Source organism: Erpetoichthys calabaricus, chromosome 3 (assembly GCF_900747795.2).
Source record: "Erpetoichthys calabaricus chromosome 3, fErpCal1.3, whole genome shotgun sequence".
In the NCBI taxonomy this organism is placed as follows: domain Eukaryota; kingdom Metazoa; phylum Chordata; class Cladistia; order Polypteriformes; family Polypteridae; genus Erpetoichthys; species Erpetoichthys calabaricus.
In genome coordinates, this window is record NC_041396.2 from 43,258,263 (window position 1) to 43,284,634 (window position 26,372).

Here is a 26,372-nt window from a genome sequence, read left to right on the forward strand (position 1 = left end):
TGGTATCTACAATGGACTGAGCTGAAACTAGCATTCTCACATCAACTGTCCATCTTAAATATTTTAGATTTCTGTTGATGTAAGAGCCATTTTTCTAGTTATATAAGGTTCATAAATATTTTACTAGATGACAATGCGTAATCTATGGGAGGTTCCTATAACCCCCATAAGTAGAATTGAATTGGTATATTCTTGCCATTTCTAACTGCTTTGAGTAATTATTCTTCAGTTAGTGACCAGCCTTTCCATGTGTAAGGTGTACAAGACATAAGGTTTTAAACCGTGCCTATACATGTGCCTATGTGCCAATGGGCCTATGGGCCTTTTGAGTGTGTAAAGTAACTTGTAAAACAGCACTTATTTAAGTGCAGAACCGTACGCTTATAATGTACAGAAGAAGAAGCTAAGAATTTTTAAGTAAAGAAGAAGTAAAGAACTCTTAAGTATAGAAATAACTAAAGTTTCTCAAGAAAATCTAAGTTTAGAGAAGATACATTTTTCCTTTTTTTTGCCTTTTATTCTACGTGTGTAACTGCTTTTTTCTTTATTCTTGTGTGGATTATTTGCTTTTAACTTTCACTAAATAATTTTAAAACAAACTTTTGGACTGAGAGAGTTCTTTTGACACGAGTTTTACCAGTGCTTGATCTCGCCTTACGCTTCGGCGGCTACAGTTGACATTAAGGGATTTTAATTCATTTATGCCTCTTTATATGTGTAGTGTTCATTTAGACAAGAAAATGAATGACCCAGTTCCCCATCTTGCTCTTATTGATATAATATTTTATTAAATGAAATGAATGACATTTAACATAGTGAAAAAAATATTTTTTATAATTGTAGTTTGAGCAGCACATGGTTAGCACTCATTGTCTCACAGCTCATAGAATGTACATTTAAATCCTGACTACTCTCTGTGTCATGTATACCTGCATTGTTATCACTGTTTAGTATAATATTGTTTTCATCAGTATGCTGCTGCTGGAGTATGTGAATATTCCCCTTGGGATTATTAAAGTATATCCTATCTATCTATCTATCTATCTATCTATCTATCTATCTATCTATCTATCTATCTATCTATCTATCTATCTATCTATCTATCTGTCTGTCTGTCTGTCTGTCTGTCTGTCTGTCTGTCTGTCTGTCTGTCTGTCTGTCTGTCTGTCTGTCTGTCTGTCTGTCTGTCTGTCTGTCTGTCTGTCTGTCTGTCTGTCTGTCTGTCTGTCTGTCTGTCTATACGTTCTCAATTTTTCCTCCGACATTTCATACACTTGCAGGATAGGTTATGTGAATTCGCCCTAAATAAGTGAGTTTGGGTGGATGTGACTCGGTATTCGTTACACTGGACTACCTTGGATCTTGTCTAGTGTCTTCTGCCAGGATTGTCTCTGGTTCCCCATGCATAACTATTCTATAAGAATGAAAATTAAATATTATGACAGCATATTGTTTGCAGAGGTTTAGCTATAGAGCACTGCTATTCAGTAGATGACCTGAGGATGTAATCCAGTTTATGAGCCATTTTTAGGTAGCTGTTCAATTTTTTATTTTTATTTTTTTAACCACAGAATGACCGATAATTCTTGGGATAAATGTTTCATCCACAGTAAGACTGTACTTTCCCTTTAATAAAAAGCCACCATATGACTACTGTCAACCAACGTGGTTTGACTGTGTTTCTTTTTGTTGTGTCATTCAATCTCTGTTGGGTCAGTATAGCTAGCTATCTAATTTGCTGTGCCAAGTGCTTCTCTTGAGTGTGGCTTTCATCTCTGAAGAAAAGGATAGCTATAATGAAACCACACAGTTTTACACTGAGTGGACAGAAAAATGCCTGGTGTATCAGTCTGTGGCTTGTCTGAAATTCTGAGCCATTTAAATTGGGCCACAAAGTTTCTATACGTTAAAAGGCTGAAGTGTTTGGTTCCATGTATGCAGCACTTAGCCGTCTTCATTCACACATGTGAATGATAATAAAACAACAGTAGTGAGGCAATCCGCCATTGTGTGTGCATTGTACTGACTACATTCAGGCCGAAGTTTGCCACTCCTGCATGACAAATAACAAACTAGAGGCCTGGTTGTTGCAACCTCATCTCAAGAAATAAAATGTTACAAAAAGAGCTGGAACATAATCCACTAACCAGCGGAGTATGGCCATGCCACATTGCAGTCATTTAATTATGTAGGATGATATTGGCTTTAAATGTTTACTTGATACTGTGCACTTCACTTGTCTGGAAAAAAACCATCAGTAATTAGAAGACTGGACAGCTGCAAAAGGTGATAAATTAGCACAAATGTAAAATACGCAAACTGGAATATGTACAGTACGTGTGGTAATGTGCCTCACTGGCATAACCAGCAAAAAAACTAAAATTAGTTTTGTGTCTTCTGCAGGGTTATGAGAGTTGTTAGAAAAAGGACAAAAGTATAAAGAATAAAAGCTTGCTTTATGCGATGGGTCTCGTGTGGAGTGAAAAGGCGGCTCTGCCATTAACCAGCTGGGATGGCGATGTCCGTCTTCCACTCGTGCACGTGCCTCCTGTGACCTCATAACGCTAGAAGAGTAAAAGAAAGTGCGAAGCGCCTAAGGCCAGGTTTATACTTCACGCGATGCGATGCATGCTGCAGCAGACGCTCCTGCTACGCCAGCATTTTACTGTTTATACTTGTGCTCGTACTTTACGTAAATCTGGAAGAATCCACCAGGTGGCAGTGCGAGATATTATCACGGTGAGAACAGGTTTGGCTTCGCTGTGTTGTGAATTGCCTGGAACACCCATTAAATTTCGATGACACCTTACCGCAATATCTCTGAAAAGGACTTTTAATGATTAAATCCATCAATCCAGGGATGTGTCCATTCCAGCAAGCATTGGGCATGAGGCAGAAACAATCTCTAGATGGGGCATCAGCTCATTTCAAGGTAAATACAAGCACTCACATACACTAGCGTCATTTTAGTGTCACCAAATCTGCATATCTTTGGAAGGAAACGTGAGCACACTGTGGAAACCCAGCAGGAAAGCATGCAAACTTCAGGCAGGGAATACCAGCGATGTGACTCCCTGCAAGGCAGCAGTGCTACCGCTCTACAACCGTGTCACCCCCATGTGTGTAATTATTAACAGTATTCATTATTTAAATGAATTAACAATGTATCTGTAAAATATACATACTTTAATTAATTTCATCATGAAAGTGATATCAAGTATAAATCTAAGGATGCTAAATGTGCAGAGAGTTAGAATATCATACATTTAATATGTTCTGTGTGGTGATCTATTGCTGTTTGCCGTTGCTGTCAGGTCAGGAGGAAGTCCCAGAAAAAAAAGACGGCACAGAAGACAGTATGTGAGACTTTAAAAATGTATTGTGTCATTACGATTGGGACTATGCGACGCTTGAATATCAAAGCACCACGAATGCATCTGTACTGTATGTCGGCATTTTGCTTCACCACATCGAACCGTTCATCAAACAATGAAGCACGCCCATCGATCCTATAGGATCCACATAGAGGCTTTCTGTCACATGTAGATAGTAAACAGAGACTCTGACGTCACATTCCAACTTTTATCACACTGTGCCCCCAAGTTTTTGCTGGTACTACAACTCGTGCAACACGTTGTGTTAATTTCTGAGGACCTGCTCAGAGGACACGTCAAATGAACGTTGCGAACGCATTCTGAGCATGAAATATAAATTAGCCCTTAGTATCGGCTTGCCACGGCTTATTAAAGGGATCCCGTATTGGCAGCTGTCAGGGCAGTAGCTTGAGCAAGGGAAGAAAAAAAAGTGCTTACTGTCAGTTTTTGGGAGAAGCGCAGTATGCCTCTCAAATGCCAGCATAGCTATGCACATGTACGCTTGCTGGCAACTCGCAGTTTTACAGGAATTTTGCGGGGCAGGAGATCGTAGACGCATTCACGTCATCGCGTGCCTATGTAGGGATAATGCTTAGCTGGTTAATTGGTACAATACAATACAAAAGGGAATTTTCGGCCTGTAGAGGGGGTATTCTGGCTAGATCTTGCTGAGAGAAAGGTACCTGGTAGAACACTGTCTTGAATTTGCCAGGCACTACTGCTTGTGCATTGATTTTTGTAAATATTCTTTCTTCTTATGTAAATATCTCTGGATTAGTTTTGGTGGCGGTATTTGTTGGATTGTAGTTAATGGTGCACTGTTTATTTTTTGTATACAGTATACACTTTTTTCCTCTTTTTCTGTATTTTGAATATTGTTGTTTTTGGTAAACCCTGTATTATACGCTGTTTAGAGGAGCCACTTCCTGGCTTGGATTACTGCAGAGGAAGACAGCTTTATTTTTGCTTTTTGTGTATATATGGGATTTCATTAATTTGTGTGCATTTTTCTTTTTCATTTGGGACTTTCAGTCAGCACTGTAAATACTGTATATGGTCATCATTTTTGGGCTCCTTTTAATTCCTGTTTTTGTGTGTCTTTTGTGGTATTGGACTGGATATATACTGTATATTTTCTGCAGGACATTATTTTTGTTTTTCTTTATGTGCTCCTGTAAATAAAATTTCACTTTATTTTTGCATAAACCCAACCCTTTTGTGTCCGTGTCTCCCTGTCTTACACCATCATCCTGGTCCCACATACCAGACAGAGTGTAGGCTATTGACCTGAATTGCCACTACACAAGGTGTCACAGTGCGTTTTATTGAAGTTCATCTGATTATATACAGGAGCACACAATTCATTTACCAAACAGGACTGATGAAATGTTTGTACCTGAATAACTGATACACCTTGAAACCTTCCAAAGGGGCATAGTTTGTACAAATTTGAAACAATGACCACATTTTTTATTTTGTTGGTTTAAGATATTTAAAATGAAACTGAAACTGCCTAATATACAGTGGATAATAAAAGTATTCAGGTGTCTTTTTTTGCATGTTGCTATGACACTTGAGATTTGGTTTAGGTGTATCCCATTCCATTGATCATCATTGAGATGTTTTGATGCCTTGTTTAGATTCCACTTCAATTGATAGCGCTTCATTAGTAAAGGCATAGACCTGTCTGCAAGAAGGTCCCACATTTGCCAATGTGCATCAGAGCAAAAACCATTCCATGAGGTCCTATGAACTGTCTGCAGAGCCCACAGATATGATTGTGTCAAGGGACAGATGTGGGCAAGGCTACAAAAAAAATCCTGCTTCACTGAAGATTTCCAAGAGCACAGTTGCCTGTATACATTTTAAATGAAAGAAGTTAGGAACAACCATAACTCTTCTTAGAGCTAGCTGCCTGAGCAGACTGAGCAATTGTGTTAGGTAGGTGATAGAGCTTCAGAGATCCTGTGTGGAGATGGAAGAAACTTCCAAAATGACAACCACTCTAATAATCTGGGATTTATGAGAGAATGGCAAAACAGAAGCCTATCCCCAGCAAAAGACACATTGAAGCCTACTTGCCAAAAGTTGCTTAAGGGACTGTCAATTATGAAACAAGATTCTTTGGTCTGATGAAACCAAGGTTAGTGTAATGTCTAGAGGAAATCAGGCACTGCTTATCACTTGTGTAGTACTGTTCCTGAGGTGAAGCATGGTGGTGGCAGCATCATTCTGTAGGGTTTTTTCACTGGCAAGGCTTGGGAGATTAGACAGGGTTGAAGGAAAGTTGAATGGAGCAAGGTCCAGGTAGATATTTAATGTAAACCACCTTCAGAGCATTCTGTACCTCAGACTGGGTTGAAGGTTTATATTCCAAAACAGAACAATGACCTGAAGCACAAAGCAAAGACAACACAGGAGTGGCTTGGGGACAACTTTGTGAATGAATCTGAACCCAACTGAACATATCTGGAGAGACCTGAAAATGGCTGTCCATCAAAGATCTCCATCCAACATGACAGTCACACCTTGACTAGAGGAGACAATATATTGGACTTGGTATACACTAACACCAGGTCTGCATATAGAGCAACTCCCCATCCTTACATTGGACTGTCTGATCACATTACAGTAATGCTCACTCCAGCATATATGCCATTGCTGAAGAGAACAAAGCCAGTGATAAAGCAGGTCAGAACATGGCCAGATGGAGCTACTGAAGCCCTGCAGGACTGTTTTGAGTGCACAGAATGGAGTGTCTTTAGAGAAGCGGCGACCACTGATCATCACATTGACATTAATGAGCATTCCGAAGCAGTGACGGGATACATTGACAAATGCATTGGAGATGTCACCGTCATCAAATCTGTCTCAACACGCGCTAACCAGAAGCCATGGTTCACAGCAGAAGTTCACGAGCTGCTGAAAAGAAGGGATGCTGCCTACAAAGCCAACAACGAAGCGGCTCTCAGAGCAGCCAGAACCAACCTGTCCTGAGGCATCAAGTTAGCAAAGCGGGAGTACTCAAAGAAAATCAGTGATCACGTCGCCTGCTCAAGAGATTCTTGGCGAATGTGGCAGGGCATCCAAACCATCATGGATTATAAGGCCCCACCACGTATGTGTGTTAACAACACCTCTCTTCCAGACGCTCTTAACACCTTCTATGCCAGGTTTGAGACACAGAACAACAAACCAGCATGGAAGACCACCCCCTCACCAGACAATCAAGTTCTGTCCCTGTCTGCAGCTAGTGTGAGAAGGACTCTCACCAGGGTCAACCCACAAAAAGCTGCTGGACCAGATAACATACCTGGACGTGTGCTCAGAGCTTGTGCTGACCAGCTGACTGATGTCCTAGTGGACATCTTCAACATCTCCCTGAGCCAAGCTGTTGTGCCACAGTGTTTTAAAAATACCACCATCAGACCTGTCCCAAAGACCGCCACAGCCTCGGAACTCAATGACTACCGCCCAGTGGCACTTACTCCAATCATTATGAAGTGCTTTGAGCGGTTAGTTTTGAGTCACATAAAGAACCAGCTGCCCCCCCAAACTGGACCCTCTACAGTTTGCATATCAATCAAACCGATCAACTGACGATGCAGTTTCAATGGCACTCCACCTGACCCTGTCACACCTGGATCACCGCAATGCACATGTAAGAATGCTGTTCATTGACTTCAGCTCAGCATTCAATACTATCATTCCCAGGCAGCTGATCAGTAAGCAGGATCTGCTCGGACTCAACACCTCCACCTGCAAATGGATTCTGGACTTTCTCACTGAAAGACCCCAAACAGTACAGATTGGGAATATAAGATCTAACACCATCACACTGAGCACAGGTCCCCCCCAGGGTTGTGTGCTGAGCCCGCTACTCTTCATGCTGCTGACCCATGATTGCACCTCCAAATCTGACACAAACCACATTATCAAGTTCGCTGATGATACTACAGTAGTGGGACTCCTCTGTACGCTGCATCATCGTCGTTCTCGATAAGAGGTGGAACGGCTGGCACTTTGGTGCAAAGACAATAATCTGTCTCTTAATGTTGAAAAGACAAAAGAGTTGATTGTTGACTTCAGGAAGACAAAGGCTGTCCATCTCCCACTCAGCATTGATGGCGTCACAGTAGAGAGAGTGAAGAGCACCAAGTTCCTCGGTGTTCATATCACAGAGGACCTGTCCTGGACCAAAAACACCAACTATCTTACAAAAAGAGCCCAGCAGCGTCTTTACTTCCTGCGACAACTGAAGAAGGTGCACCTCCCCAAACCCATACTTACCACCTTCTACAGAGGCACCATAGAGAGCGTCCTGACCAGCTGCATTACAGTCTGGTATGGAAACTGCCATGCCTCTGACCGCAAAGCCCTTCAGAGAATTGTGCGGACCGCTGAGTGCATCATTGGCAGCTCTCTACCCAGTCTGCAGGAGATCTACACCTCACGCTGCCTTCATAAAGCCACTAGCATCGTGGCTGACCCCCACCACCCCTCCCACCAACTGTTTACTCTTCTTCCATCTGGAAGACAACTCTACAGCATCAGGAGCAGGTCCGCGAGATTGTGCAATAGTTTCTTTCCCCAAGCAGTCTGGCTCCTGAACACCATGCTACCCTCCTCCACACTGGACTCTCTACTCCACACACTCTCTGGATTACATAACACTACATAATACTGTACATTTTTTTTTTGTTTTTTTATTATCATAGTTTATATATATATATATATATATATATATATATATATATATATATATATATATATATATATATCTTGTATATTGCACCTTTTGACTCTGGAGGACAGTATTTCGTCCCACTGTGTACTGTAAGTATATTGTTAGGATGACAATAAAGCTCTACTTGACTTGACTTGACTTGACTTGAAGTCCTTGAGAATCTGCTGGGAATAAATGGCAGAAAATCCTCCAATCCAGGTATATACAGCTTGTCTCATTATAGCAATCTGAAGGAGAATCAAGGCTATAATTGCTGTCAGAGGTGCTTCAGTACTAAATAGAGGGTCTGAATACATGTATAATTGTGAAATTTCAGTTTTTAATATTTAATAAATCTGCAAAAATTTCCAAAATCCTGTTTTCACTTTGTCATTCTCATGGGTCTGTTGCTTGATGTGGGGAACAAAATAATTTAAATGATTTTTGAATAAGGCAGCAATATAATAAAATATGATAAAACGGAAGGGGTCTGAATACCTTGTAAATCCCTTCTCCAACTAATAGAACAGCCCTGCAGTAGGCATCTACCTGTAGAGGAGCTTTGGTAACTTAACTATTGGCTACTACTGTATACTTGAGCATGTGAGATTAAAACTTGAATGAAGAAGACTACCCTGTTTCACTTCCCTTTGATTTCTGGCTATTTATGTGCATAAAGACTTTAATGTTTTTTTAATAAAGAAATGTTATGCATTTCATAAAACAAGTGATAAAATATTATTATAATGCTTGTTATACTCTCTCATCCAACAAAAAGAATAAGAATAGGAGAGGCGATGTAATCGACTGACTTGTTGATTGTGACCCCAGCAATAGAGCCATTTGAACGTGTAGGATGACAATTAGTGAGAGGAGCATGTGTATATGAATAATGAAATGAAGGTAAATTACAATAGCTGAACTGGGTTATACATCTTTGCATACAAATACTGTTTTAAGCCACACATTGCATTGACATTTTTAATTCATTTGTTGCTTTGTGAGGCTTTGCTTAACTTTCTGGCTTGGTCAGTTTTATGATTTGGGTTTCAAATTTACCTTTTGTTTTTCTCAAGTCAAATGCCTGCTTGATTGAATTTAGATCAGAAGGGTAACTACAAACTAGTTTACTGTTTCATGTTTATCTTGGCAGCAGTGAAATCAGCTTGTATATTTTTTTCTTTTACACTTTTGCCAGCTTCTCTGATACCCAGTTCAATACCAGGGAAAGGGTGCAAGCAGCTCATGCTGCAGCACCTTTCTACTGCTGCTTTAAGTAAGTTAACCATAACAGTAAAAAAAAATAAAAATAATAAGGCACTTCTCTGGAAATGAATGGAAGAGGAAAGCAATTGTACTGTATAAGCACATATTAGGCTGAATTGACTGAAGTTATATTATCTGTGGTGGGTTGGCACCCTGCCCTGGATTGGTTCCTGCCTTGTGTCCTGTGTTGGCTGGGATTGGCTCCAGCAGACCCCCGTGACCCTGTGTTCGGATTCAGCGGGTTGGACAATGGATGGATGGAATATTATCTGTAGGTGGTTATTGGTTATTAAAGGTTATTACCTTCTCATGATCCATCCATTTTAATACCCCGTTTGGCTTTGTTTGACCACTTCAAGCCTGTCTCTCTCCCCTTTTTAAAGCAGCTGGTTTCCAGTATGAAGCCGTCTGGCTCCCCCCTTGATGTTGTCCCTCCTCAACTTCTTAAGAAGGTCTTTTCTACCTTGGGTCCTTCTATTCTTACTATTATTAATAGTAGTTTAACCTCTAGTGTGGTGCCTAAACATTTGAAACCTGCTGTTGTGCAACCTTTGCTGAAAAAATGAGTCTAGACCACTCTGTTATGTCTAACTTTGTATTAATAGTTGTTTTTCTTTTAATAATTATTGGGTACTACTGGGTATATTTTCAAATGTGTTACTGTATGTTTAAGACGTTTCAGCAACAGTTGGTCACCACTAACTCGCATCAATCAATACCGTTTCATACATCACTTGAATTGTTTGTGAGATTCAAGGACTGTGTCTCTGATATGGATGTGAGTAACACTGAAACACCTTGGTGCACCTGTCTCCTATTCTCTGCACCCTGTACACCTCAGACTATTAGGTGTAATGCCAGAACATGCCACTTGCAGAAATTTTCTGATGATTCTGCTATATTGATTCTGGTATATTGATAAGGGGAGTGAGACAGAGTATAGGAGTCATGTGGAGAATTTTGTTTCTTGATGTAGAAAGAATTGTATTCAACTTAACGTCAGCAAAACTGAGAACTGGGTCATTGACTTTGGCTGCACCAAAAAGCCTCTACGTCCAGTCAGTATTCAGGATGTGGATGTAGAGGTGGTGCATTGCTACAAGTACTTGGGAGTCACATCAGTGACGTGCTGGACTGATCTTGTAACAAAGAGGAACTATATAAGAAAGGGCAGAACACATTTTTTTTTCTTAGAAGCCTGCATTTCTTTAATGTGGGTAGTGACATCCTTCACATCTTCTACAACTCTGTGATGGCAACTGCCATTTTCTAAGCTGTGGTGTACTAGCCTAGCAGCATCACTTCTAGAGAGGACACCTGAATTTACAAGCTGATTAAGAAGGCAGGCTTAGTTATGGGATACATTCTGGACTCGGTGGAAGTAGTAGCAGAGGAGAGAATGATGACAGAACTGAGTGCCGTTATGAATAATGATACACATCTTCTTTCTGACACACTAAAACTAAGTCCTTTCAGCCAATGAATTATGCAGCAGAAGTGTGTCAAGAAACACTAAGGGGTCTTCTTTATACAAACAGCAATATGCATGCACAATGCCTCATTGTGATCAGTAAATTTCAGGTCATAAGTTTTCTTTTTATGTTTTTTTTTTTAAATTATTCTAGTGTATATTTAATTGTTAATGAGCTTCTGTAAAAAGCCAAATTTCTTCCTGGGGACAAATACAAATCTGTGTCTGTCTGTAAAAACTATTGAGTCACCACAAACCTGTTCAGACTACTTTTTTGACTGTATAACAGTGTAATGAACTGCAGTCTATTGTTACTTTTGAATGTGACTCATTGTTACAAAATAAAATGTGATGATTGATTCTTGGATGAATTAAAATGTATAAAGCTCCAAATTTCATATCGGTTAAATTAGACGTCAAATGCACCTGAATGTTACACCATATATACATTTTCTAACTTGTTTGTTTTTGTTCTTTATAGTTGTGTAGATGTGAAATTAATTAATCTTTGATTAATTAAAGTTGTTTTTTCAAAACTCAAACTCTCCGTCTTTATCAGTTTAGTTTAGGAGTAACTGCATGTCAATAAAAACAGAAATGCGTGTATTCCATGACACTGGAGATGCTGGACCAGTGAGCTTGACAACCATCTATCTATCCAAATACTTAGTGATGTTGGGACCCAATTTGCTGTCATCCTAATGTGATAAGGCACTTCTGCATAGAAAACTGGTATTGTGCACCTTGAGTTTTTATGTAAAAAACTAGGGGGCTCCGCCCCCTGCTCGCTTCGCTCGCCAACCCCTGGTGTTGTGAATTTACAAAGAGCGTGATGTATGAATGAGATATAGCATAGTGTGAAGGTGTAGATGACGCATATAGGAAGCAAATAAAGTTGTCCATGTCCAAAAAAGGGCTCAGAGAGGTAGATGCTAACTTTGTCTATGGTTTGTCCTTGTGATTTGTTGATGGTCATGGTCAAGGCAGGTCTAATGGGGAACTGTCGCCGTTTAAGTGTAAAAGGTAATTCCAGGTCAGAAGTTGTAAGGTAATTGTAGGAATTAGAACAGTATTGTTAGCATGTGATTCTGTAAGAAGTTTTGCTTTAATAACATTGTGTGGCATGGTGTTGACGACTAAACGTGTACCATTGCATAAACCTTGTTTAGTGTTAAGGTTTCTTAATAGCATGATTATTGTTTCATTTTTAAGGCTAAGATTGTGTTGTGGTAATCCGGCTGGGTTAATAGTGTTCAAATATTCTAAGGGGAAATTAAGATGGTCATTGTCGTCATCAGAGTCAACTTTGTCAGAGCTTAGAAAGAGCTGTGCCACTCCAGGAAGTAATGAAATGACCTGGTTATTAATGTGATCAACATTAATATTTTTTGGACAGAATATAGTTCGTTGTGTTAAAAGGGGTATTTGGTGTAATGAGATTGTTGTTCCAAATATCTCCGTAACTCTTTTGAAAGCAATGCGAATTGTCTGTGTATTTTAAGGTGGACTGAAGAATAGCCGAGCGCATGACATGTGAAACAATAGCTAAGCAGTGTGTAAAATCTCCTCCTAATAAAAGTACCTTTCCTCCAAAGGGAATATTATTAATCATCAACGTTTGTAGAAGTTTATCAATGGTGTTGAGTAAGTGAGTGGATGCCATTAGATGCAAAAGCAAATGAACTATTGTAGGATGTTCATAAAGTTTTTACTTTCAGGTACCTCGTCAGTTAGAAGCTTCTGTAGATATGTAGGATTTGAATGTAAAGGAGGCAGTCAAATTTGACCCTTTTGACAATAACGTGTAAATTCATTACTTGTATTGCCAGTTGTTTCTTCAGGGAAGTTAAGTGAATGACAATGATTGCAAATGACATTCATTAATCCCAGTGAATTTTCATGAATAGTGGACTCATTATTGAACGCGTTGTCAGCAAACTGGCGCAATCGTTTAGCAGGTGTCTGTCGTTGATGTCCTTGATGTGAATGTTTTGTCTGTGCCGTTTGAGAGGCGCGTCGTTGTATGTGCAGGAATTGGGACGTGCTATTCTTTTGCCGTAATCGATTTGCCTGTGCTGTGTGAGAAGCCCATTGCAGTTTACGGCGGTCATTGTTTGTATTGAGCCTTGCCTGTTTTTGTATGTCGGTTAGTCGTCCGACATGTATTGTTTTTTTTCATGCGGGTTCGTGTGTTTGGTCCCATCACTCGAGCCGTATCGTTTTGTACCCGTGAGCGTGAATTCATGACTTGTTTGTTCTTCAGCGTTAGAAATATGGATAAGTAATAAGGAGGATCGTACTCACTGTTAATATTGAGCCTTTTCTGTGGTTGAACGGTTAATAGTGCATCAGTGTAATGAGATCGACCAATGCTGCATAATTTGAATGTGTTCAGATGACGTATATTTAATACGGACGGTTCGTTCAGTAATGGGGCTTTGTGTCTCATTTCTTATTTATGTTAGTGTGGTCGTGGGTCCGAATCCTGCTTTTTGTGTATGTTTCGTGTGCTATGTCCGTAGTCTGTCCCGTTTTGTGTCCAATGGGTTTGTGTGGCGCTCGCGTCTGACTTCTTTTTTTTTGTGCTAGGGGGCGTTGCCTCATTTGTGTGTCGTGGGTCTCAATTCTCTTCTTTGTGTGTGTTTCGTTTCGCGTCTGACTCCTTTTTTCTGTGTGCTATGGGCGCCTCATTTCTTATTTTACGTTGCTTTGCATCCGGTTTCCGTTGCTTGGAAGGGGGATTTTGTGGAGGCGCTTGCGCAGTACGTCTTTTGCGGCTACGGCCCATGGCCGGATGTCCCTGCGTCCATCCGGTTTACCATTCTCGGTTAGTAATATGGATATGAATATGAGCTAAATAAATTGTATATAAAAGTGACTTTGACTTAATTTTCACAATTATGCAATGCAAAATATTTTGTTTATGAAATGTACGACATATTAATATTTAGGATTTATTATACAGCAACTAGCTGTGTAAGCCGGTGCTGTAAAAAGCCTAGGGTCCTAGAAACTATTGAAATCGTCTGAAAAAAAATTAAAATGTAGAGATGTCAGCTAATTGAAGGATATACTCTGGGCATCTCTCTCCTAGGTTTCGTTGTGCTGATGTACTCGCCTCGCTTGTGTATTAGCAGCGAGAGGAAAAGTAAAAGTGATACCGTTTTGCCGATGTGCTCGTCTCGCTAGTGTAAGAGTTTCTCTCTTTTCTCGGCGGTTTTATTTTGGCAACAGAGTCGCATTCTTCTTCTGACTTGTTAACTTTGGGCCGCCTTGCTGGTTCTCTGAGCTTCATGCAGTAGTAGCCTCGCACTTCCGGGCTGGCCGGCCGGCCAGACAGACAGACACACACACACACTTCCATGCATAGACATTTAGTTTTCTGTTTCCTTGGAGGTGGAGCCCTTACCCCAATTCCACCTCTCACTTCCGGGCCAGACAAACACACACACTTCCACACGTAGACGTTTATATATAAGATATTTAATAAAATACGATAAAAGCTAGAAAACAACACCCTACCCAAAATATGTAATACTGTTAAAAGAATTAAAAATAATAAAAATACTGCAAAATATCAAAATGTACTAAAAAAGGAAGAAATATACAATATTAAAAAAATCAAATAAATGGTTGGGATAGTATACAAATTTAAAAGATTTTAATATTAGTTGCTTGCATCCTTTAATATCCATGAAGATGTTTTTTCATTTTTGTAATGTTTTGTTAAAGGTATACTACACACACAATTTTTTTTAATATTATTAACTCCATGTAGTTTCTAGTGATGTATGAAAAAAATGTAATCTTTTCCTTCAGAACAATGAGAAAGAACTTAATGACATAATGGAAGTCAATAGTGACCAGTTCTGTACAATGGCAAATGATGGAAGGAATGTCCATGGAGAAAGGAAAAAAAACGCATGTTACACTTGTCGCATAATCCACATGATAGTTATCCAGTTGTATACTGAAACCAAGCAAAATACACGTATTTGTGCTAAAATATTGTTAAATAGTGACTTCAAGAATTATCAACACATGTCATAAAAAGTAAACCTAAAGCCTCATGGGAAAGACTTCTTGAATTGACGACCCACCTCACAGCTCCATAGAACTAGGTTGAAGTCCAACCTCATTGCAGTCTTTCTGAAGTTTATTGCTTCTCCCCATTTCTGAATGTATTTTAAATCATCTATTCAGTCATGTGTTAGATCAGTTGGTGCGCTGTTCATGGCTGTGCCTTGCGATGAACTGCTACCCCACCCAGGAATGGTTCCTCCCATATTCCGACAGAACATGCAGTGGCTTCCAACATCTGTGAAATGAATAAGAGAGTTGAATGGATGGGTTTTGTACATTTTAACATGTTCATTGCATAGTTCTACAGACTTTCTAAAACTTGTTTCCAAATGTTATTGAGTGAGTAACTTGAGCATTTTGGGCAGTTTCATTTAATGAGTGTACAATTGTAGTGGCTGAACTAATTTTTAAAAATCACTATTTTTTATAATTTGTCTCAAATGATCATCAATAAAATTGTGAATTTTAAATTTAAATAAGTAGTCAGAAAAAAACAAAAAAAAGGCTACTTTCTTTGCATGTTAGTCATGCCGATCTTCATGAGTTTTTCCATACCAGTGAAATTGACTATAAGGTTTATGTATGATTAAAGGGAAATGGTACATTGTCACTGCATTGCGTAATGTAGTATTTTGTAAAGTACTTTGTCCGTTCAATGTAAATATGTTATCGCTTCCTGTTAAGTGAATCATCACATTATATTATGTGTATTACCCCCAGCCTTAATCAGCAGGTGGTTTGGTTGTAAACAGTGGTAAATGTGACCAGTGGTGGATGTGATGTTTGACAGGATTCTACTTATGTGAAACACTACATGGTGTATGCCCAGTGAGTCATGGGCCATTGCAAAATCCATTTGGGCTTTTGTGACAGGGCAATGAGCAACCTATTTTTATGCTATTATTTGTGATTAATAGAGCTGCAGTCACAAATCTGGAGTGCCCTGACCTTTTTGCCCAACATTAGCTTGCGAGAAATTTTCAGAGAAAAAAACTGTCATGGTTGAATAGTGCTGATACAAAGTGATATTGCTTCAGAAGCACTGAGTAAAAGTGTTTTGATTTTGATATTGGAAGAATAAAGCTAATTTGTGATTTTTTTTTTTATATTCACATTAGTTGCTTTCAGATGGCATTCACAGTGAAGGGATGAAGGTAAAATGAAGGTGAAGGCTGTTTTAATAAAATATTTAATGGAATATTTAATTCTTCTGAATTCTATGGCAGAGAACCGATCCTGCTTAGTTTAGCATAATACCAAGACAAAATAAGGAAAATGTGCAAAGTGAAAAAGCATTTAAAAATGAATAATATAATATACTAACAGAGGTACCTGGCACTGCCTGGGGTGGAATAAAGTACAGGAGGTGTCACTAAATAAATTAACCTGGGGAAAAATGTTTGACACCAAACTGACCTATAGGAGCAACTTTGTATACCTGTGCCAAGTCCCAGAAATGCCTCGGAAGGCCTTTTCCCTAATAGACTGCAAGTGTAGTCATTAAATTCAGTTCCCCGGAGGACCAATTTTGGAATGAAAAATAGTCTGTGGTGTTCCCCTATACAATTGGGGAATGTGTGCAAAATCTGGTAGAGATAGGTTCAATGATGTGTATTTACATACCAGACAAACACACATTCATCTTTATTTATTAAATATACAGATATATAGACAGTTGCCATACCACCTGACTTCAGAATACATCAACACTAGATAGTCTTGATGGTGATCTCATCGGACCTTCTAATGCAAAGAATATCTGTGTCATTTTTGATTCCTCCCTTTCTTATTCAGCCCACATAAACCACATTTAGAAACATTCGTACTTTCACCTCTGTAAAATATCCCGTGTTCACTCATTCCTTTCCCTTTCTAATGCTGAGAAACTTGTCCCTGCTTTTATCACATTCCTCATCGATTATTGTAACTCCCTCCTGGCAGGTGCTGCTTCTAATCTTATATCACAGCTCCAGTTGATTCAAATCTCTGCTGCAAGAGTCCTTACTTGAACCAGCAACAGTGAGAACATAACACTCATCCTGCTTTGCCTTCACTGGCTCCCTGTGTCTCACAGAATTGAATATACAATTCTCTTATTAACCTACAAAGCTTTTAATGGCGTTGCATTGGACTACATCAGTGACCTTCTCCATCGCTCTGCTCCTGTTCACCCAGAAAGGTCCTCTGATTCTGACCATCTTGTTGTGCCCCACACTAACCTGCACTCTATAGGTGACAGGGTCTTCAGCTGTATAGCACCCAGACTTTGGATTGACCTCTCTAAATTAATTAAATCAGCTGACTCAATTCATTCTTTTAAAAAGCAACTGAAAACTCACCTGTTCAGGAAGGCTTTTAACTTAACTTGACATTCTGCCTCTTCTTTCAGTCTTCCTCTCTGTCCAGATTCTCAGTATAATTTATGTGTCTGTTATATCACAAATGATGTTATTTGCTAAGCTTTCTTTTAGTACTGAATTTAGTATTTTACACTGATTTATTGTCTTTTATTCTATTTAATGCCTTTGTATATCCTGTATCTATCTGTTTTAATTTTCTATTCAGGAAACATCAGTATCCAATGTTACTTATACCATGTTTTTCTTTATAAGATTCTGTGAAGCACCTTGAGCATGGGAAAGTAAAATGTATCTATTACAGTAATCCCTCCTCCATCGCGGGGGTTGCGTTCCAGAGCCACCCGCGAAATAAGAAAATCCACGAAGTAGAAACCATACGTTTATATGGTTATTTTTATATTGTCATGCTTGGGTCACAGATTTGCGCAGAAACACAGGAGGTTGTAGAGAGACAGGAACGTTATTCAAACACTGCAAACAAACATTTGCCTCTTTTTCAAAAGTTTAAACTGTGCTCCATGACAAGACAGAGATGACAGTTCCGTCTCACAATTAAAAGAATGCAAACATATCTTCCTCTTCAAAGGAGTCAGGAGCAGAGACTGTCATAAAGGCAGAGGAAAATCAATAGGGCTGTTTGGCTTTTAAGTATGCGAAGCACCGCGGCACAAAGCTGTTGAAGGCGGCAGCTCACACCCCCTCCGTCAAGAGCACAGAAAGAGAGAGAGAGACAGAGAAAAACAAGCAAGCAAAAATCAATACGTGCCCTTCGAGCTTTTAAGTATGCGAAGCACCGTGCAGCATGTCATTTCAGGAAGCAGCTGCGCAAAAGATAGCAACGTGAAGATAATCTTTCAGCATTTTTAGACTAGTGTCCGTATCGTCTAGGTGTGCGAACAGCCCCCCTGCTCAACCCCCCCTACGTCAGGATCAGAGAAAGTCAGCGCAAGAGAAAGAGAAATGTAAGCTGGGTAGCTTCTCAGCCATCTGCCAATAGCGTCCCTTGTATGAAATCAACTGGGCAAACCAACTGCGGAAGCATGTACCAGAAATTAAAAGACCCATTGTCCGCAGAAACCCGCGAAGCAGCGAAAAATCCACGATATATATTTAAATATGCTTACATATAAAATCCGCGAAGGAGTGAAGCCGCGAAAGGCGAAGCGCGATATAGCGAGGGATTACTGTATATAAAAAAATCTTAGGTCGAGACGTGATCATCTCAGAGAGACACTTTGAAGTCCTGCGAGACTACTTGCACATCACACGAGACAAGGAAGTGAGACAAAAGGACAGTTGCTGTACAGGCTTTTAAATGATTGACACGCAGTGCAACCTGCAGAACACGCAGCTCGGTAGCAGCAGCTGCAAGCCAGCAGCTGATCCATCCGCATCTCCTTACCGTGCGTTCAGCCTTCACAACGTGAGCAGCAGAGACACGAAGTGGTGAGCGTGAAGCACACCCCTGGGGGTGATTGGGGGGCAGGCGAGCGAAGACAGTAGGGTGCAAAGCCTCCTAGTTATGTATTATTATTATCCACATGAAGCTAAGCATGTTTGGGCCTGGTTGGTACTTAGGAGACCATCTAGGAAAAGTTTGGGTTGCTGCTGGAAGAGGTGTTGGTGAGGGGGTGTTTACACTGTGGTCTGTGTGTGGTTCCCAACACCCCAGTGCAGTGCCATCTTTCAGACGAGACCTAAAACTGAGTTCCTAACTCTTTGTGGTCATAAAAAATCCTGGCACATCTTTTGAAAAGAGTAGGGTATACCCCAATGTTTTAGCTAAATTGCCCACAATGGACTTGTCCATTTTGCCTCTTATCACGCCCAATCTCTGAATGGCTAATTATCTCTCTCACCCCTTCGCCATCTGTGGTGAGTGTACTCATGAAACCGTTGCTGCCATCACATCATCAAGGAGAATGCTACACATTAGTGGTGATTGAAGTGGCCCCCCCTCATCATAGGTAAAGCACTTTGAGTAGGTTAGAAAAGCTTTCAATAAATTAAATGTAATAATTAATTATGCAAATGAAATATAAAATACCCCAAAAGGTATGGCATAGCTTTAATGCCTTTAAGGATTAGTGCCGGAGCCAAAGATATTCTTTTAGTTGTATTTAACCTCAGGTCTGGTATTTCCTTGATAGAAAGATAAGAAAATGTAATTTTCTGAATGTTGATTAACCAGTATAAATAAATTAACTGAATGCAGCCAATAATAAACCAGTTTAATGAAAAGTTTATAACATGGCCTTATACAAAGTGCAAGCATGTAAAGCAGTCTATAAATATGATACAATTAATTTCCCTCTGGGATAATAAAGTCGGCCTAATATTACTTAGCAAATAAGGAAATGAATGGAAGAGCCTTGCAATAGGAGGTGCCATAGAGTATACCTTGCAGGTTCACATGAATGAATAGTTAAACAGAAGGAATAGCCTTGAGAAATGGCTCAAAACTGCATCCAGGTCTCAGAAAATGAGCTAAATTGCTAAAGTGGCTAAACAACCATGGGTGTATTGAAAGAGTAATTTTGAATCCAGCATAAAATAAATTATTCCCTGCCTTCCTTTAAAAACAGCATATAGTGTAGAACAAACTGTCTAGTGAACAGAAAATAGTTGTTTTTAACCATGCAACCTAAGTAACATACCAGGAAGACAAATTGATTATTCTGGAGAGAAATTCGATGGCATATTACTTTATAGAAGATGCATGATATCAGAATATGCAGTCTGTAAATATACACATGCTGTGATAACAATTTCCCAGACCACATTATAGAAGAAACACTAATACGTTCTTCTGAGAGCATTCAACACACTTAAGGCTGTTCATTTATTAGCAGTTCAGACCACAGTTTTTAGCACCCAAACATATATAATGAGCTCTGCTAGGTTACAAATACAATATACATTCAGTAAATTAATAAAAAAAAAACTATAAGTGACAAGTATTGATAAGAATTAGGCCTACCTTCTATCTCAAAATAACAGAGGCACAAGTGAGAAAACAGCCTGCTTGGCACGTGTGTACTACTACATCTACCTTCTGCTGCAGCATCTGTCAGCAGAAGCTCATGCAGACCCACACAGCCACAAAGCAGGAAGAGCCAAATACCATAAACATTTTATCTGTTTACATAAGTTAAGAAAGGAGGGGCAAGGACTAATCCTTAACATCATTGTCTCATGGGTTACATAGAGAGTACTGCATTCGAGTCATACTGTATTATATACTATATAACTGATTGTGCGAGTGTAGTAGCACATTGAAATAATTACTTGCATATCTGACCAACCTGCAACATATACATAACATGCACAAACCTTCTTAATCCAGTTCAGGGGTAAGGAAAGGGGTGAGAACCTATCGTAGTATATGTTTCTCTGATACACCAATGAGTAGGCAGTGCAAACCACAGTACTACCCAAGATTACATGCAATAAAGGTAAAGGTGGCCTAACCTCTAAAAAAAAAAAATTACATAGGTGGACATGCTTCTTCAGAATAACAGTATATGCAGATTTCAGTCATTTTCTGTCCTTCCCAAATTTCATTAGACCATGAAAGAGCAGAGACATGCACATTTATGCCCTGCTTTTTGCTCAAATTGGTTTAGTTTGGATATTTTAAAAACAGTCAGTTTGACAACAAGAGTATACAGTACATGTTGTTAATATTCCAATGTCCATCTTTCATCCATAAAAATGACACGGTTTAATTTACTTTTCAAATTAATTTAGTTGTCAAAGATAGATATAGGCAGTATGACCAAAAATCTATATAATGGTGTAGTTAAAACTTTAATACAATTGATCTGTATAAACCGTTCAAACCAAAATGTATCTATATATATATATAATATATATATAATTCACTAAGCAGCCGACCAGGGCACGCAAGACAACCATGGGATACGAAGGACATAGCCCCGCCCACCAACTCTAAGACCATGGGATACGATGACAACTCACAGAGCCACGACCACCAACTCTAAAACCATGGGACCATGGCAGGCAAGACGTAAGACAGAGCCACGGCCACCAACTCACAGAGCCCCGGCCACCAACAATTCACTAAGCAGCCATGCGCGCCGATGATTTCCGCACGTGTTCAGTCTCTCCCTGTGCAGCGAGCGAGCCAGCCAGAGAGAGAGAGAGAGAGAGAGAGCGCGCAGCGCGTGCGAGACAGACACACACACGGGCACACGAGAGAGAGAGCGACACACACACAGGTGCACGAGAGAGAGAGAGAGAGACACACACACACACACAAGAGAGACACACAGGCGCGCGATCTATATATATATATATATATATATATATATATATATATATAAAATTTACTAAGGCAGCCGACCATGGCAGGCAAGACGCAAGACAAAGCCACGCCTGCCAACTCACAGAGCCCCGCCCACCAACAATTCACTAAGCAGCCATGCGCGCCGATTATTTCCGCACGTGTTCAGTCTCTCTGTGTGCATTCCCTGTGCAGCCAGCGAGCGAGCAAGCCAGCCAGCCAGAGAGAGAGCAGCACGTGCGCACGAGCGACACACAGGCTCGCGAGAGAGAGTGACACACACAGGCGCGAGAGACACACACACACACACACGAGAGAGAGAGAGAGCGCGACACACATAGGCGCGCGTGCGAGAGAGAGAGACACACACAGGCGTGCGATATATATATATATATATATATATATATATATATATATATATATATATATATATATATATATATATATATACAGTGATACCTTGAGATACAAGTTTAATTTGTTCTGTGACCGAGCTCGTAAGTCAAAATGCTTGTATCTCAAATTAATTTTCCCCATTGAAATTAATTGAAATGAGATTAATTCGTACCAGCCCCCAAAAAACCACCCCAACTTTTTGTTAAATGTTTTCAACATAAGAAAAATGTATTTATAATGAACAAATATTATATACAAACAAAATAAAACCTAATACATAAAAGAGAATCTAAAGAAATAGACGTTGGCAAAGCGATTAGCGTATTGTAATGTTTTTTTTTCTTTCACTTCACTTTTGCTTAACTTAATTTTCTTTTTCACTAGTTTTTTTCTTTTTTGCCACACTTTCATCACTTTCATTCGCAGGGTGTTTCAATAAAAACCTGTCCAAGGAGCTTTGTTTAGTCCTTCCCTTTAGAATGTTTCTGAAATGAGTTAGGCAAGTGTCATTAAATAGCGCGGCTGCACGTTCAGTTTCTTTTCAGTAAAGTCAGGCGTTAGGCAAGTGTCATTAAATAGCGGCGCTGCAAGTTCAGTTTCATTTCAATAAAGTCTGGCGTTAGGCAAGTGACATTAAATAGCGGCGCTGCAAGTTCAGTTTCATTTCAGTAAAGTCAGGCGTTAGGCAAGTGTCATTAAATAGCGGCGCTGCAAGTTCAGTTTCATTTCAATAAAGTCTGGCGTTAGGCAAGTGTCATTAAATAGCGGCGCTGCAAGTTCAGTTTCATTTCAGTAAAGTCAGGCGTTAGGCAAGTGTCATTAAATAGCGGCGCTGCAAGTTCAGTTTCATTTCAATAAAGTCAGGCTTTAGGCATGTGTCATTAAATAGCGCCACTGTATGATCAGTTGTAATTTTTTCAGGGTGTTTCTTTTCTTTAAAGTTTGAAACTTTTTCCCACATTGCAAACACTTCCTTTATCTCACTTTAAGAGATAACCTCCTTCGCAATACCGATCTCCTGCAGAACCTCCGTATGTTGCTGCGTATGTAGTTCCATCAACTCCTCTGTCATCAGTTCCTCGGAATGTGCGGGGACAAGCTCTTTGATGGCTCGTATTTCTAATTTTGGCTCGTAACTCAAGAGAAAAAATCGACCTAGTGACGGCTCGTATCTCAAAAAACTCGGGGCACTCGTATCTCAAGGTATCACTGTATATGTGTATATATATATATATATATATATATATATATATATATATATATATATATATATATATATATATATATAATATAAATAATATAAATTTCACTAAGGCAGCCGACCATGGCAGGCAGGACGCAAGACAGAGCCACGCCTGCCAACTCACAGAGCCCCGCCCGCCAACAATTCACTAAGCAGCCATGCGCGCCGATGATTTCCGCACGTGTTCAGTCTCTCCCTGTGCATTCCCTGTGCTGCGAGAGAGCGACACACACAGGCGCACCAGAGAGAGAGACACACACACACACATACAGGCGTGTGAGAGAGAGAGACACACACACACAGGCGTGCGAGAGAGACATACACACACACACACACAGGCGTGCAATCTATATCTATATATATATAATTCACTAAGTCCATGGCAAGCAAGACGCACGCAAGACAGAGCCACGCCCACCAACTCACAGAGCCCCGCTCACCAACAATTCACTAAGCAGCCGACCATGGCACGCACGACAGAGCCCCGCCCGCCAACTCTAACACTCCTCCCACGTCCATTACTTTCACATTGTTTTCCTTTTATTTCTGATCCCGTTCAACAACTATATGGCTACATCGACTTCTCAACTGTGACTCCGGAACAATTCAATACGCAAACTATATTAAGTGTCACCAATGAAGACTCGCTACACCTTAATGAACAAGTACTGAAACTTATCCCTACTGACGAAGTAACTTTCACCAGCGTTGCCTCCATCATCACAGATGATCCCGCAGATCAAGTTTCATTCCCCTAAGAATTTCTTAACGGTCTTACTCCCACTGGCATGCCTCTACATAAACTCAAAATTAAAATTGGTTCAGTCGTCATGCTTCTCAGAAACCTAATGCCAGCAAGAAGTCTCTGTGATGAGTTCCTACCTCACAAACTGTCCTTATTCCCCGGATATCTCTGACCCCATCAGATTCAAATTTGCCTTTTACTTTTACATGCAGACAATTTCCTGTTAAGATTGGCCTTTGCAATGACAATTAATAAGGCACAGGGACAAACTTTCAAAAAGATATGCCTGTATCTGCCAAAACCAATCTTCAGTCACGGACAATTGTATGTTGCTCTCTCCAGAGTTCCATCTTTTCATTCACTCACAGTCGTATCCTCAAACCCACCCCATTTGGATAACTGTGTCGTTCAGGAAGTGTTCACCCATCAATAAATAATTAGGCGGCGTATGCTACGCCGTGGATTGGCTAGTTTTTTATAATTTATTTGATTAGTTGTCCACCTTTTATCAAGTAAATGGTATTTAGCACTCTCCTCTTCAAGCAGATTTGATAGAAGGTTTTCACCTCTCTTGAACCGACAAAAATACACCTTTTATCTCACTCATTCACTTGATCATGCTGCTGCCGCCGCCAAGCAAATGCAGTAAAAGACATGGCTTCTTCCTGTATACATTAACTCCAATCAGGTTGAGCAGCTCATCCCTCTGGGTGATACTCTTAAAGGGGTAGGCTCATTTATTACACACAGTTCACAATCAAGTCCCTACCCAGATACATTACAATTAAAACACTAATACACCCACCAAAAATCAAAATTCTTCTTTCTTTTTGCATCCACAGTTTTGTAGGTTTGATTGTGTTTGCAAGTTTTCCACAAATTTTTAGCATACCAATTAAACTTTTTTTTTTTTTTCCCCCAAAGTCCATACTGGAAAGAGTTTAACCCGATACATAAGCTGATCTGATATATCACCCACTCCTAGACTAGTTAAAGAAAGCTAATTGAACGAATCTAACAGCTAAGGATAAAGAGTGGGGCCCTTGTTAAGTTTAACAACTCTGGATTTGTCTTTACTATTAACAGGCAGACTGTTTCATCTTGGGCGGCATGGCAGTGCTGCTGCCTCTCAGTAAGGAGACCTGGGTTCGCTTCCCAAGTCCTCCCTGCGTGGAGTTTACATGTTCTCCCTGTGTCTGCATGGGTTTCCTCTGGGTGCTCCGGTTTCCTCCCACCGTCCGAAGACATGCAGGTTAGGTGCATTGGCGATCCTAAATTGTCCCTAGTGCGTGCTTGGTTGGTGTGTGTGTGTGTGTGTGTGTGCGTGTGTGTGTGTGTGTGTCCTGCAGTGGGCTGGCACCCTGCCCAGGGATTTGTTCCTGCCTTGCGCTCTGTACTGGCTGGGATTGGCTCCAGCAGACCCCCATGACCCTGTGTTAGGATATAGCGGGTTGGACAATGACTGACAGTTTCATCTTTAGCCCTTATAGGATGCAGAATTCAAGAGGATGTTATTAGTGGATGATCTAATGCAAAAGAGGAATAATTTCAGTCCTTTAAAACTGAAGTAGCTGCTGAAAATCTTATTAATTGATATACTGGAGTTTGGGGGGTTTGTGTACAAGTGATAAACGATGAGGCGTGGTGGGATGGAGTCATCTTTTATGGTCAAATTCCACCATCCTTGTTCTTTAAGTTACCAAAGAGTCACTAAGTGAGGTTGTTTTGAGATCCTTTGTCAAAGAAAAGGAGTGATTGTGGAGATTTTGGTTGATTTATTGCATTAAAACCTTATTTATGTGTATGTAACCCAAGCCCATGAACAGTTTGAATGGCAGTAGATGGGGCACTGGATTGTTTAGGGTAAGTGCAGTGGGCATCTCTTGAGGGAGAAAAAAAAAACACAAGGCCTCCATTTGCTAGTGGTCATGTTTGTAACACGTCCAGATCCTTTTGAGTTCACATGTACATAAGCTAGTTCTTATGGGAACTACAAAGCCACTAAATGATAGACTGAATTACATACTAGCAAAGCAAAAAGAAATGCAATAAAAATAACCATTGCGGTGTGAGTTTTTATCATAAGCATCATTACTTAGTAGAATTAAGAAAATCTTTATTGTTGTATGGGCACACGCTTATTTCCGTGAGGTAAATGGTGTCCCACAACAATACAGTTGAGGTTTTACAAACCTTTAAGTGTGAATGGCATGTGCATTTCCTCTGTGCAACACTTTACAGGTCAAAAACCAGCACAAGAGTCCAATAAGCAATGGAAGAGAAACATCACAACGTAAACAACAAAAATGAGGTAAGTGTTATTACGTATGTGCTTATATAAAACAAAATTCTTTGCTTTTGCCATGATCTGAATGTGGTTGTTTTTGTCATCTCTGTTTACC